Here is a 16,481-nt window from a genome sequence, read left to right as displayed (position 1 = left end):
TTCTGACTTGGAAATCTATTCTGTAAAACCTGGCGCAAACTAACTAACTCTAATTCTATTCTCTCTGACTTTTTCCTCAGGAACTCTAATGTCAAGATGCTACTCTCTGAATCTCCTCAGTGAAGTGCGTCGTCCTCTAGGAGCGCGCGCCTCTCAAAACCTCGGAACACCTGTGGGGAGAAAGACTAGACTGCCGCTTCTGCTTCCAGAGCGGCCGCCATCTTGGAATTCCTCTTTCTTTGTAGTTCAGTCCATGAATGGTTCTTTGCCCTTCTGTTCAATTCTGGGCAGCAGAAAGACCCCAACGTTGCCCCCATTACCGCCTCTTCGTCCTCTGGTGGCCTGACAGTGTACCCCCCAACAAAGGAGGTCCTCTCATTCCTGGTTTGGTAGGGAATCTTTGATGGAATGATTTCACCAATCTAGGAGCATGAACATCTGACTGTAGTTCCCAAGATCGTTCCTCGGGCCCATAGCCTTTCCAATCTATCAAGTAATAAAGCCTTCCTTTAACTACTTTGGAATCCAGAACTTCTTTCACTTCGTACTCAACCCCTGATTCTAACTGAATGGGTTTTGGAGTCAATTCCCTGAGTAAGCCTGCTGATGCCTTTTTTAACAGGGAAACATGAAAAACAGGATGAATTTTCAATTTAGGAGGTAATTTTAACTGGTAGTTAACTGGTGAGGTTTTCTCTTCTATCAGATATGGTCCTATGAATCTGGGCTGAAATTTCCTGTTTCCTTTTAGTCTGAGATTCTTTGTGCTTAACCAGACTCTATCTCCTTTTTCTAGGGAAGGACCCTCTCGTCTCTTTTTATCTGCATATTGCTTGTATTTCTGTTTTGCCTGTTCTAAATTTTGTTTAGCAGTTTGATGAACTCTACCCAGATGGGTCACCAGATCTTTCACTGCTGGAACGGAAATATCCGTTTGTCTAATAGTTGCATTTGGGTGTCTCCCATAGTTTAAATAAAATGGGAAATAACCTGTCGAGACATTTTTGGCGTTGTTATGTGCGAATTCTGCTGCCCATAACAACTCTGACCACTCTCCTTCTTGCTTCAGAAGGAACAACCTCAAATACTGCTCTAACTCCTGATTCGCTCTCTCAGTTTGCCCGTCTGTCTCCGGATGATAGCTAGTCGAATACTTGGCTTCAATTCCCAATCCACCCACAAAGGCCTTCCAAAAATGAGATACAAATTGTGTTCCCCTATCAGAAATAATGACCTTGGGGACCCCATGTATCTTTACAATTTGTGTAGTGAAGTGGTGGGCTAACTGTTTGGCTGTTGGAATTTCTTTTAGGGCCATAAAGTGCGCCATCTTAGAAAATGCATCTACGAACACTAGAATTGTATTATAACCTAAACTTGAAGGTAAATCCACTATTAGATCTAGTGTAACTGTATGCCATGGGTATGGTGGAGTGGGTAGAGGTTGCAACAACCCCTTGGGGGCCTGCCGTTCCGATTTTCCCTGTGCGCAGATCTCACAAGTTCTGACGTACTCCTCAATGTCTCTGGTCATATGCGGCCACCAATAATGTCTCTTGATCAGCTCTTCTGTTTTCGTTTCTCCTTTGTGCCCTGCCAAAAGATTGTCGTGACATTCAGCCATCACCTGATTCCGTAACTCCGGGGTTGGCAAGTAGAGAGCTTCCTTAAAGTAAGGCAACTGTTGCTGAATGTTTCTTTCCTTGTCTTCCTCTACCCATTCCTGTATTTCCTCTGGGCTCATTCGTTTGAGGATCTGCTCCTTTAAGTCAGAAGATATTGTAGCTCCAATTATTTTGTCTTCCGGAATTATTGTTTGATCTTTGATTTGATTCTTCTGGTCATTTGTTCCCAATCTGGATAGAGCGTCCGCCTTGCCATTCTGGGCTCCTGGTCTATAGGTAATGACAAAATCATAGTCCGCGAAGTACAATGACCAACGGAGTTGTCTTGGTGTTAGCGTCCGGGCAGACTTCAAAAATTTCAAATTTCTGTGGTCGGTGAAGACTGTCACTTGATGCTGAGCCCCCATGAGATAGTGTCGCCACTCTTTAAATGCGTCCTTAATTGCCAGTAACTCTTTTTCTGTTATGGTGTAATTTATCTCTGCAGGTGTTAGTTTTCGTGATCTATAGGCGACTGGATGTAGTTGGCCGGTTACCTTATGCCGTTGGGATAATACCCCTCCCACTGCCAGATCTGAGGCGTCCGTTTCCACGTAAAAAGGTTCAGTAGGGTCAGCATGCTGGAGTATCGGTGCGGTCGTGAAGTCTCTTTTTAGGAGTTGAAAGGCTCTCTCTGTTTCTTCCGTCCATTCGAAACGCACTCCTTTTCTCAGCAGACGCGTCAAGGGTAATATTTTCCGTGAAAATTCGCTTATGAATCTTCGATAGAAGTTCGCGAACCCGATGAAACTCTGAACCTCCTTTACACACTCTGGGGATTTCCAATCTACCACAGCCTTGACCTTCTGCTCGTCCATTTTCATTCCAGCCGGGGATAAAACAAACCCCAAAAATTCCACTTGGGAGACCCCGAATGCACATTTCTCCAATTTTACAAACAATTTGTTTTCTCTAAGCTTCTGTAGCACTTTCCTTACGTGTTCCTGATGTAGACTTGAGTCAGACGAATAGATTAAGATGTCGTCGATGTACACTATTGCGCATTGGTCTATGTACTCACTGAGAACATCGTTGATGAAATGCTGGAAGGCAGCCGGGGCGTTGCACAGACCGTAAGGCATAACTTGATATTCGAACAGCCCAAATCGAGTCCTGAAGGCTGTCTTCCATTCATCCCCCTCGCGTATCCTCACAAGATGGTAGGCTCCTCTAAGATCTAGTTTTGTATAGATCTGCGCTCCCTTCAACTGATCCAATAAAACAGAAATCAGAGGAAGCGGGTATCTGTTCTTTTTGGTGATCTTATTGATTGCGCGATAGTCTATACAAGTTCTGAGATCTCCCTCCTGCTTTTTGGGCACAAAGAAAAGCGGCGAAGATACGGGTGACTGGGATGGACGAATGAATCCATTCGCTAGATATTTATCCAAGTATTCCTTCAAGTGGTGATGTTCCTTTTCTGTCAACGCGTATACCCGACTGCAGGGGAGATTGCAACCTGGCTCTAGATCTATTTTACAATCATAAACCCGGTGGGGTGGCAATTGTTCCGCTTCTGTTTCGTCAAAAACATCGGCAAAATCTTCATATTCCGACGGAATCTTCTGGGAGTCTATCGCACAGACAGACATCTCCGCTGTGCACAAGGCCTGAGCAGGATTACACTCTCTGGTTCCTTCTTTTGTTTCAAAACAATTTTTTTGACAATATTCTGAATCCATCACTATGGTTCTTGTGCTCCAGTTTATTGTTGGGTTATGCTCCGTGAGCCATGGAAGGCCCAAAATAAGTTGAAACTGTGGTGCGTCAATTAGATTGAATTGAATCCGTTCTTCGTGTCCATCACAGTGAATCAATTGTACCTGTTCTGTATGACTCACTATTGGTCCAGATGAGAGATTCGTCCCATCTACTGCCCGAACCGGTTCACTCTTGGGTTTCAAGATGGCTCGTAACCCCACCTTGGCAGCAAATTTTATATCACAGAAGTTTCCGGTGGCTCCGGAATCTATCATCACTGAAACTTCTGTCAACGTTTCTTGCCGGAACTTGAGTACCATGGATAGAATTAGATGTGGAGCTGACGACTGTAGAGTGTTAGCCACTTGATGTTCTGTTGGAGTTGACTTCTGATTAGCATCCACCGGTCCAACTCCCGCTACTGGTGGTGCCGCGAGTTTTCCTTCGGCTTAAAGGGGGTCTTCGGTCTTCTTGGACAACCCTTTACAAAATGCCCACTGGAGCCACAATACATACAAAGATTTCCTGCCCTTCTTTTCTCTTTCTCTTCTTTGGTTAGAGGACCTCTTATCGTTCCAATTTGCATGGGCTCCGAACCTTGTTGTCCGTCCACAGCCTTACTCCCTTCTGGCCGAACCCGATCAAATCTCGGAGCTACTGGCCTGAATTCTTTCCTTTTTTCTCCTCTCCTCTCTCCTTGACGAAAGTCTATTTCTAAGACCAGGTCCACTAATTCCGAGATCTCTGTGGGTCTATTAGGTATCTGTGCCAACACATCTTTAAGTTCATCTCTTAGACCTCTATAAAAAACTGCAGCTCTCTTGCTTTCTGGCCAGTCCGTTTCTACGACTAATTTATTGAATTGGGCCAAATATGCTACTAGATCTCGGTTTCCCTGTCTCAGGTCCAATAATTCATTGTCTACTGCTTGAGATATTCTCCGCCTGTCGAAAATTCGAAGAAATTCTTGTTTGAAGTCTTCATAGTTTTGTAACAGTGGATCATCCCGGGAAACCAGAGGCATTGACCAGGACGCTGCATCTCCGCTCAAGTACGACAGAACAAAGGCCACCCTAGACTGCGCATCTGGGAAAATGGAAGGGCGACACATAAAGTGCAAGGAACACTGTGTGATGAATAGCTGTGCCTTTTGTGGGTCCCCACTAAAACGCTCCGGAGGAGCCAACGGAATAACTGGGGACAATGAATGGATCACTTGTGTAGTTATTCTATTTGGGTCTTCAGTGGATGAGTCTAAGGCGTTCCTCCCTGAGCCGAATGGCTGCTTAACCCGTTGAACTAACTCCGCTGTCTCTTTTCTCGAGTTAATCACCTCCTGCCTCAGGTTTTGGTTGTCTTCTCTCACTGCCACCAACTCCTTTTGAATGGTCTCTAGCACTACTCCCAAGGTCTGTAAGTTTATTCCTTCTGCCATCTCTGTCCGGGTGCAAGTTTTACCACTTGGGCACTTCACTCTGTCAGGGTCAAGATGACGTATCCTGAAGTGCTTGCACAGGAACAGAGATGCTAGTTCCCAACACCCTCTACACGGCAGCCAGAGTTCCAGAAACGTTCACCTGGACTCCGAAACTACCCCGCAGGGGGGAAGGGGAAGTGGATAAAATAATAAACAAAGAAGAGACTGGTCCTGAAACTCCGGTTCCTCACTATTCTCCTCGGCTTCTTCTTATTTCTGTTGTCAGCTCTGGTTAATGAGAACCTTGAAACAAACACGACACTATTACTTTCTACTCCCTTCGACTTCTAACACTCTCTATGTGTTTAACACCTACCCTGGGTTTCAAGCACTGTGCCCCTCTTCTGTATGTCTGTCTTGTTGTGTGGTGTTTTCTTTTCTTTTCAATTCTTTTCTGTGGGTCTGGTCACTTCTTGCCGACTCTCTTTCCTACAAAACATCTTTCTATTAATTCTTTCTCTTTCCCCTTGCCTTTTCTATTTGTTTCTTTCTTAACTTAAAAAATAATTATTTTTTAGGCTTACTTCTGGAGTGGGAATATTCTTGCTTGTCCTCTTCTTCTGTGTTTTGTCAAGCAGAGTTATGCTTTCTCTCTATTCTGTTCTAGTACTAAACTTGTCTTTACTTAACTTTTCCTTATTTCTAGGTATCTTGTACTAGTGAACGGTGTTGAGTGTATTTTGTATTATTTTCTTCATCTCTATTTGACTGCACATAAATCTTTCTACTAAAGGGGGTGAATTTCTGATTACTTGAGTTATCAGATACGTTCTCTATGCAATCTTTCCTGTCAAATACTTTTCTCATTCATCTCTCATGTCTCTCAAATGTACTTAGCTTCGGTCTTCTTTTTTCTGTCACCGGATGGCGCCAAAAGACCTCCAACTATCTGCTCGGGATACTCGAAGATGCATTGAAAGTCTTCCCGAGGGTTGAAGAGAATTTCGTCGTCTTAACTGTCTCTGTATATCTTCCTGAAAATTCTCTTCAGGGGGTTTCTTGGAGCGTGAAAAGGTTTCTGACTTGGAAATCTATTCTGTAAAACCTGGCGCAAACTAACTAACTCTAATTCTATTCTCTCTGACTTTTTCCTCAGGAACTCTAATGTCAAGATGCTACTCTCTGAATCTCCTCAGTGAAGTGCGTCGTCCTCTAGGAGCGCGCGCCTCTCAAAACCTCGGAACACCTGTGGGGAGAAAGACTAGACTGCCGCTTCTGCTTCCAGAGCGGCCGCCATCTTGGAATTCCTCTTTCTTTGTAGTTCAGTCCATGAATGGTTCTTTGCCCTTCTGTTCAATTCTGGGCAGCAGAAAGACCCCAACGTTGCCCCCATTACCGCCTCTTCGTCCTCTGGTGGCCTGACACTTTCACATATGTAGTTAGTCACACATGTACCACTGAGATATACATTCAATCCCTAACACACCCATACATACACTCACACCATACAGTCCATCACAGATGCACTCTTAAAACCATGCACCCTTAGAATCACCCACTCACACATCTATGCATAGAGTCACACACACTCTACCCACACAAACACTCAGGCACCCATACAGATACTCAGACAACCAATCAATGACCCATATAGACATTCATATAGCTATTCACAAAACCATGCAGCCACTTATACACCAACACACAGACACATACAGACATTCACACAGTTTAGTCACTAGTCTGCAGTAAGATACATTTAATGACTCACTTATAGAGTCAGTTACGCACCTAGAGAATCATCTATTCACACACTTGTACACCCACTCATTCTTCAACAGACCTTTCCCTATATATATTAAACATATTAAAACTGTACAGAAACACATACTCACTGGATGATGTCATCAGTGATGTCACTGACCATGTCATGAGTGATGTAATATGTGACGTCATCAGCAGTGCATTGCGGGGGCGCTAGTTATAGTTAGCTGAACTAACTATAACAGGGGAATTTCTAGGGTTTTGTACGAGGGAAATGTCCAGCTAACTATAACGCCCCTGAAACCTATGGTTTTTTCAGTGAATATATATATTATCTACTGGCGGTCGCCAGTAGATAGTTATAGTTAGGACCGTGTTTCCATAGGAAATCTCAAAATTCTATTTTGAATAACTTTGGCGCCGGTTGACAAATCCTCGCGAAATTTTCAAAACTAATGGGGCGCTCCGCTCAGCTCCTACCCTGAAAGTTTCGGGGGGATTCGTCAAGCGGGGGCCGAGAAAAAAGGGGGGTCCCAAAATGCGTTTTCCCCATGCATTTTCCCATAGGACCTTTAGTCAAAGGTACAGCTCGAACGGCTGAACAGAATTACTTGAAATTTGGCAAAGAGGTAGTCCTCAGGTCAGGGATGTGCCTATTGCATATATGGAGTCAATCTGTTCAGTGGTTCCTGAGAAAATTGCAGTTAAAGTACATAAATATCTATAGCCGGGCACCGTGCGCGCACCGTGCAAAGACAATAAACATAGTCATTACAATGGGCTACAAGGAAACATTACCAACACAATGCTATCACCACCCATTGCTAAAACAGCTGAGGGGAGGTACTGTCTCTAACATGATCAAAAATGAAAAATTCCTTGAGGACGAGAACCCTCACCTGACCTTATTTGGTTTGTTTCATCATATGGTCCCTCCTCACACCATCACAACCTGATGTGGTGTGGTATCCAACTCCTAAAATAGGGGGAGGTCTTCTAAGTGTCAGTAAAACCTATGTGAATCAGGGATGTGGGTAATGGTGCAGAGTGCAAAATGTCAAAAAGTAGAAAAATGGGCAACAGTGAGGTTAAAACTATTTCTTGGTGGGACTGTGCTGCTTTATTCTGTTCTCCAAAAATAGGATTAAAAACACGAAAAACATGGTAAAGATTCATCTCTGACATGAAAACCTGATCAACATGTTTCTGCCCTAATATAATCCTCATCCACCCAACCCATAATGTCTTCCTCAACCATGGGATATCATATACTCACTTTCAACATTGTTTTACTATTCCATCTTAAAACCAGATGCATTTATTTGGGGCAAGGGAGGGGCAGGTCACGAGGAAGAAGAAGAAACAGCATGCATGTCAGCAGGTTGTTCTGGTGTGAGGAGGGACTCTATGATGAAGCGTGCCACCTAAGTGATTTTGAGGGTTCTCGTCCTAAAGGATCATGTTAGACAGTACCTCCCTTCCCTGGTTGACCACAAGTGTCATATCAGTGTACAGATCCGGGTATTTTTGTGTTTGGAATTGATTTTTAGAGGTTATACCTTCTGGTCTTTAGCTACTCCTTGACCTCCTTTGTGTTTATTATATTCCTATTGAAACTTCAGACTTATACCTCTGATAATTATATTATTCTGTGTTGTTTGTCATGGGCTAATCTCCTACTTTTCTATTTTTTCCTCTCTCTTTTATGTCCATATTTTTTTCAAGATGCTATGCAAATATACTATACAAATTATATCATTTATTGTTAAAGTATTATGCCACCCAGTTAAGAGGCAAAAAGTCTCTGAAAAGTTTGAAAAGAATAATGGTGATATTTATGTATCCAAGAAACTCAAATTGATGGTAAAAGTTTTTTATCTATGTATAAAGGACAACTAAATACCATTGTCTCTTCTCCTGCTAAAGGACTGAAGAATGGCGTTGCTATTCTTTTTTCAGATAAATTTCAATTACAATTGTTAAAGAGCCATGATGCAGAAGGTAGATTTGTTTAGGAAATAAATTCAGACTGATGAATTTGTTTTGAACTTAGTTAATATATATGGTCCTGCAAAAGACAAACCTATCATCTGGAGAGATAGCACTACAGAAATTGTTAAATGTACCTCTTAGTGTAGGAGGCAATTTTAATTTAATTAGGGATCCCCTCTTAGAAAGAATTTCTATTTTCAAATTACGACCCACAAAATCTTTCTCCTTATTCAAATCTTTATTCTCAAATACTAAACTCATTGATCACTGAAGACTTTTATATCCTACAGATTGTACTTTTTTTTCAAAACGCACTGCTTTTTCTGCAGAATTGAATATTTACTCTCCTCTCAGAACCTTTGGGATATGATTAAAAACTCTACCATGGAACAAATGAGGATTTCTGATCATGCATTCATTTATTTTTCTCTAATATAAGAGGATATGCATACTTCCAGGAATAGATGGAGTATAAATACTGAGATAGATGAATGTGATACCTTGGCTGTTGTGGATAGTCACAGGTGCAAAGTGCAGTATAGGAGGGATGAAAGTCTAGGTGCCACTTATGAATGTAGAACCCTGGCAATTGGTGCAGTTGCTAAGCGGTGCAGAGTGTGGTGCAGAAGAGAAAGGATGAAGGTGCAGGTGCTACACATGAATGTGATGCTTTGGCTGTTGATGTAGATGTTCACAATTTGCAGATTTGACTAGATTGGGGGTGAAGGCCCAGGCACTACTCAAGGATGTGGTATTTTGGCTGCTGATCAGATGGCCACAAGTTGAAGAAAATAGTAGAGGGGGATGAAATAATAGGTTCTGCACATGAATATGGTACCTTGCCTGTTGATTCAGACGGTCATAGGTGTCACAGTGTAGTAGAGGGGGATATGAAACCATGTGCAATATGCATGAAAGTGAAACCTTAGCTGTTGATGAAAAGGCTCACCAGCAACTGATATCCTTGTGTACTTTAATGAGACTTCTTCACTCCACTCGGGTTAAGCGTTCTTCTGCGGTCCAGTGGTGCCCTTCTGCACTGCTCATCCTTCCTTCACTTAGCTGTTTCTTTTTCAACTGTAGGGCCGCTATACTTTGTTCCTCCTCAGTGGCGGTTGGTGGCAGATCACATCGGAGGGGCGCAATACACACAAAAATATACATAATAATACACAAAACACAATAATATAAATATACACACAAAAAATCACTTATCTTACACTGACGCTCGATGTTCTCGTTGTTCTGCATCAGGTCTTTGGAGCGAAGTCCACAGCCAACTGTCTCATTCAATCAAGACGCTATTCTCATGCTGTTGATTAGCTGGAGTGGGCATGCTCTACGCTCCTGAAGGCACTGTAGGTCTGTGCCTGCTCTCCAACCCAGCGGTCCAAGACAGCTGGCTTGTAGAGGTTTGAATTACACTTGTCGGTTTGGTTGTAGGAACGTAACTGGCCAAACCAATCAGCGCAATGAAAACTTACGTGGCCACTCCTCACTACTGCCAAAAATTGGCAGCAGTGACTCACTGGCCCCGCCCTGCCCTCATACTCTATTTGCTGGCAGAGAGCGAAAAATAAAATGGTAATAAATTAATTTTATTACCATTTTATTTGTAACGCTTTTTGCGCAGAAGTGTAGGGGGGGCAAAGCTCGTCTGCTCACATGGAGGAACACCCTCTGCTCCTCCTCTAAGCCCACTCTTACTTGTTATGCACTGATCCTATCCAATCTCGGTCCTCCTCTACTCCTTCAGCCTCTGTCCTTTTCTACATTAAATTGCATCAAGTCACATTTTAATTGATCTTCTCTACCCTCTCTGTGCTCCCAGCTTTTAACTCTACACAGTGATTGTAACTAAGGGCTTGATTATGGTGACAGTGGACCCTGTCACGGACAGCCCGCCGGTGGCGGTATCACCACCACCGCAAACAAGTTTTCCACCCGCCACATTTTGATGGCAGACGGCTGTGTGGTAGTCAAAAAAGACTGATTGCCACGGATCCGACGGGCTCAAGGAGCCCGTCAATCCATTGGAGGCAGAGTAATGCCTACAATGGTGGCGGTGTCTAACAGGCACCGCCGTAGGTATTACGATGCTCCTTTCCGATGCCCTTTCATGGAAGTGAACACACCATGAAAAGGCAGGCTGAAAGGGACCTACGGGCCCCCCTTGTTCCCTGGCCCTCTGATATGGGCACTGGGGGGCACCTAAGGTGCTTCCCTACATGTCCCTGCACCATGTGGCAGACACCCATGTGCAGTGTCCCTAGTTTGCATTGTGGCGGGTGCTGCAGCACCCACTACAATGCAAACTATAGGCATTGCGGCCGCTGTGATGGCGGTGGCATCATTATGCCTATGTCGGGACCGCAGATAGTCTGATAAAGCGCATCCAACATAGCAGTATAGTGGAAAGCATTCACACAAATGAAATACATAGTAAAGTGCATACAATAGAACAGCATAAAGATGGGCCGATCCCATCACAATCGATACATTCCGTTTGGCACCTTGAGCGTTCCTGACGGTTAGAAATGCTGCTTAAAAGACTTATGTCAAGGCAAGATATACTCTATGACCCCATATTCTAAAAGCATGGCTCTTTAATAAAATACCTAAAAGGTCCCTCGGACTTGCCAGCTCAACCTTCCATATGAACCGGTTAACACGTGCTAGGGGACAGAACCATAGCTGGCATAGACTTAGCCCTTTGTCGATTTCCTGCACATCACTTCCGTTTTAGGAAAGGAGCAGACTCTATAACAGACATAAGGACTACTTAACAGCTGGAGACAGAGTACTGCAACCTTGCACTTTCACAATCCTAAAAACTTTAAAATGGGCTTTAAAAAAAACCCAGAAAAAAAGTCTATAAAATTCACAAAAAAATATAAAGCTCTGAGTGGATAATGAAGTGAAAGCTAGTGGGGGTGGGCTGGGTGGATGAAGGAGTCATCTGGATATATGACTTTCTTCTACCTGCGAGGTGGTAACGCTATGATAACCCCATACCCCAGCACCACACAGAGCTGCAGAGACACACTGTGACTTATATATATTCAGGTGGGGGCAAATGATGCCACTTCCTGCAGGAAGGTAGATGGGATAGAACTCCTGCCCCCCTATTGAGCTTGAAGTGAGAACTGCCAATCTGCGGCTGCCATGAACCCATGGAGTCAAAGACAATTCCCAAGTAACTAAAATTGGTCACACTACCAAGAGATTGACCACTAACCAATAATTTGGAGATTTAGGGGCATATGTATCAAACTCTCGTTTAGCGAATCCTAATTTGCGATATTTTGCGATTCGCAAATTCAGATTCGCTAAACGGGATGTAAAAAATTAATCGCTAATCATTTGCGATTCCTTAAAAATCGCAAATAATTCTCAGACACCCGTTTTGCGATTTCTTAATAGCGAAATTCGCTAATTAAGAAATTGCAAAAACAGGAATCTGCAAGCCAGGTGCAGCCTGATGACATCACAAACAGGAAACTGGAGTGATTTCCTGCACCTGCTCACCTGAGCCACACCCAGAGGCTGCTTGGGGAGTGTGAGGAGGAATCCCAGGAGAGAGCAAACAGCAATGGAGGCCAACAAACAACAGCAGGGCAAGGATGCAGAGAAAAGGAAGAGAAAACATAAGTTTTCCGAAAAGGAGCAGGAGGTCCTCATTGAGGAGATGGTCTGCAGCCATGAGCTCCTCTTCGGCAAGAAGGCACTGCGTGTCCCAGAGGCCTGGAAGAGGAAAATCTGGCTAGAAATACAGAGTAAGGTGAATGCAGTGGGAGTCACCACACGTACCATCGAAGAGCTGCGCAAGCAGTGGTACGACATGCGCCAGAGGTCCAAGGAGAGGGTGGCAGCCAGACTGAAGGACGCCAATCAGACTGGAGGAGGACCATCCACTGCAGAGCAGCCAACCCCCCATGAGGAGCTCGTGGAGTCTACTCTCCTGCCTGAGAGCGTTGGTGGTGTGGCTGACATAGACAGCTCCAACCCTGCATCCAGCAGTCAAGGTAAGATGCATGCAAAATCAATCTGCACTCCTCCCCATCCCTTGCACACTTCCCCAAATGCGCATAGTAAACTCCCAAAATGTCAATCCAGGCCAGGTCTTACAGCACACCCAGCAATGCATCACGGGACTCGTAGTACTGTGTCTGACTGTGTGTCCATGACACTAACGAAATTAAATGCAACATGTGGGTTGGGGATAAGTGAATGATACAGTGTCAGAGGTTAGCCAAAAAAAAGTTGTAACTTTATTGATTGCCACATGCAGACAATAACACAAACTCATGTAGTCCCCTTTACATCCACAGCACATGGCATGGCACAAGAAGACAGCGCAGAGGGAGAGGAGGCTGCACACCCTGCGGACTCCAGCGATGACACAGAGCAGCAGCCAATCCAGCGCAGGAAGCGCGCACATGTGCCCCCACTGCCTCCATTTGAGGACGAATTCCCTGCCACAGGGGATGACACCGACAGGAGAGAGGGGAGTCAGGGCGTGTCACATATGCCCAGTCATGACACACAAACGCCAAGGATAAGACCACAGGAGACATCCAGATCAAGGCCCAGGAGCAGCACTGTGACTGAAGCAGAAGGGTCCGTGTTCTCAGGCCTGGAACAGAGCATGCTGCAGGAACAGCGCCTGCAAAGCAAAGCACTGCGGTCAATTAGTCGCCAGCTATGCCGCATACACAAGGACCAGAAGAACATGGGGGAGGGCTTTGTGGCCATGGCAGGGGCAATCCATGAGCTCTGTGCCACTTTGAGGCACACCCAAGCTGCCAATGACAGGGCTGGCCGACGTGCCAATGCACGCCTACACAATTACACCAAGGCCGTGAACCGCCTCTGCACCACTACCAGCACCGTCACACACAGAAGCATAACAATGCAGGTCGACATGGCACACTGCTGCCAGGATATTGCCCGAGGGCTTGCGCAGGTAACCACTGCTGTGGAGCAGCTGCAGACAGCCAATGCTGGTGGCAACGCACTCATGGCCTCTGCCGAGAGTGAGGACACCTCAAGTCGCAGCAGCCTCACTCCCACCTTGCCAGGGGAAAGACGCCGCTGTGCCAGACAGGGTGCAGGCCAAGGGAACACCATGGGGGGCACTCAGCCTGGACGTCACCGAAGGAGGTGAACATCTGTGGGGACACTCACTGCAACACGGGTGCATTAACCCGAAAATGCTGTTTGCACAATTACTTGTGCCTTACCTGCACTGTGTGCACAACATGTGCTGGGGACAGCTACTCTTTCTTTCATGTGAAGTGTGATTAAACACTTCACACATCATCAAGCTTTGTTGTCTCACTTCATCATTACTCACCTAGAAGTAGTTTTGTGTGATCTCTGTCCGTCTCTGGCGTCCAGCAGCTGCCCCAACTCCTGCTGCAGGTCTGGCAGGGGGAGCAGGGTGCTCGTCATCCGATGTGTCTGTATCGGTCACATCAATTGTGGTCCCTTTCCTCATTGCCATGTTATGTAGCATTGCACAGCTTGCCACGATTTTACAGCAGGTCTCAGGGCTGTATTGCAGTGCGCCTCCACTTTTATGCAGGCACCTGAAGCGGCTCTTCAGGATTCCAAAGGTTCGCTCAATGACGCAGCGTGTAGATCTGTGTGCCCTGTTGTAGCTCCTCTCACTTGCATTTGCAGGATCCAGATATGGGGTCAGGATGAAGTTGCGCACTGCATAGGCACTGTCACCTGCATGGACAAACACAATAGGTAAGTCAATGTCCCCCCCCTCAAGTGATGTAGTGGATGTATTGATGTGTGCCATGTATTTACCTAGCAGGTACCCCTCCCCAAACTCTCCAGCACTCAGACGTCTGTGTATTCCACTGTGTCTGAAGATGAAAGAGTCATGTGTACTGCCGGGGTATTTGGGTACGATGTCTGTGATGAGATACTTAGCGTTGCACACAATCTGTATACTGAGTGAATGGTAGCATTTCCGATTCCTGTAGACATATTCAGTTGCTGCTGGGGCTGTGATGGCCACATGGGTCCCGTCAATGCATCCAATGACGTGGGGGAAACGTGCAATCTGGTAGAAGTCCAGTTTTGTTTGCTGTAATGCTTGTTGGGTAGTGGGGAAGTAAATGTGATGTGAGAGCCTCTGCAGCATTGCATCTAGGAAGGCATGGAAGAAACGCGACTCTGTGACACCCCACCAACCTCCGCTATTACCCGTTGAAAACTCCCTGACGCCAGGAGGTGCAGGGAGCACAGGACCTGCACATGTGTGGGAATGGTTTGTGTCCTGCGTGTAGGGTGCTCCAAGTAGGGTTTCAGCTCCTCAATCAGGTCCATTATGGTCTGTGGGTGCAGTCTGTACTTGTCATAGATGTCCTCTTCAGTGTGCTGGAACAGAGTGATGCGCAGCCTGAATATACGTTCCTGTCTCATTCTCCTCTGAGCAAGGGCCCGAATACGCAGCCTCCTGGCTATCACGAACATTGCTGCCATTGTGGGTGGGTCTGTTGCATTGTGGGGTGGTTTATGTACCTTGCACCAGTTTACCACCTGCAAGCAATTGGTGTTAATAGCGATTTCTTAAATTGCGAATTTCGTGAAATCGCAATTAGCGATTTTTTCATACATGCGCTTGCGATTTCTTAGTTTGCGATTTCTTGTTTGCGATTTTCGCTAAGCTAAGAAATCGCAAATTAAGTATTCACAAGGAAAATCGCAGTTTCAATGTTTCGCAGCCTAAGAAATCGCAAATTTAGCGATTTCTTAGTTTTCTGTGTGGAAGTGTGTCATACATATGAAATTGCGAAAAATCAGTCGCAAACGCTGTTTTTAGCGATTCGCAGCGTTTGCGACTAATTTTTCCTTTCATACATATGCCCCCAATGAGCAGATCCAGGTTTTTCATAAAAGTCACAAAAGACTCCACTATCATTTGAAGAGCCTTCGGGGTCCAGACTGTAAGTACTGCATCGTCTGCATATAATAACGATGGTACAGACAGGTATGCTATCCTTGGAATATCCCTAACAGCAATGATCAGAAAGAGACTCAAATCATCAGTATAAATGATAAACAACATCGGAGACAACCTTGGCACACTCCTCTATCTAAAGGGAAGATGTCAGACATTTCACCTGCCGTCCCGAACCAGATCTCTGCAGCAACTTTCTCATGAAGGTTGTATAAAAATTCACCAGTGCCACCTCAACCACCATATCCAACAGCTTCAACCAGAATTTGGTTCTGTTTACACAATCAAATACTGTTGATAGGTCCATGATGGCTAGCAACAGTAGACAGCGCTTGGTGATGATGTACTTTCCAACTATCAGATGTAAATTTAGACACTGTTTCACTGTACCCAGCCCTGGACGAAAATCAAATTGATAAGTGCGCAGAAAGTTATTTAGCTTTGCCCACGATTTTAAATGGTTGAAGATCACCCTTCCAATTATTTTAACGGTGCTGTTGATGAGGGCAAAAGGGCGTTAGCATTTCCTGCAACATACGATCTCCTTTCTTGAATATGGGAATTGTGGTAGAAAGTGCCCATGAGCAAGGAATCTATTTAAACAAGAGCTATGAAATATATTTGTGATAAAAGAACTGCACAAATTGACATTACATTTGATGAGTTCCATAGGGACCCCATCCTGTCCTGGGTCTTTACCTCCTGATCTGGCCGGATGGCTTCCTCTACCCCTTGTAGGTTGATAGACAATGTGGGTGATTTATCTAATTTGCCCCAAAGTATTTCCCCCAGACTCTCCTCTGGTTTTATATCATAGATAGCACTGAAGAGGGGCTGTGCCGGTGCTTCCCTTTGTCTGAACTTTTTAACAGTGTCCCAGGAAACTTTGCAGTGCAGTACTCTCTAGGAGCTGCCAGTCCCTCTTTTTCAAGGCATGCTTCTTGCCCTTTCAATTGCTGTTATG

Source organism: Triturus cristatus, chromosome 2_2, assembly GCF_964204655.1.
Source record: "Triturus cristatus chromosome 2_2, aTriCri1.1, whole genome shotgun sequence".
In the NCBI taxonomy this organism is placed as follows: Eukaryota; Metazoa; Chordata; class Amphibia; order Caudata; family Salamandridae; genus Triturus; species Triturus cristatus.
The sequence above is the reverse complement of the archived record's forward strand: the minus strand, read 5'-3'. Positions refer to the sequence as shown.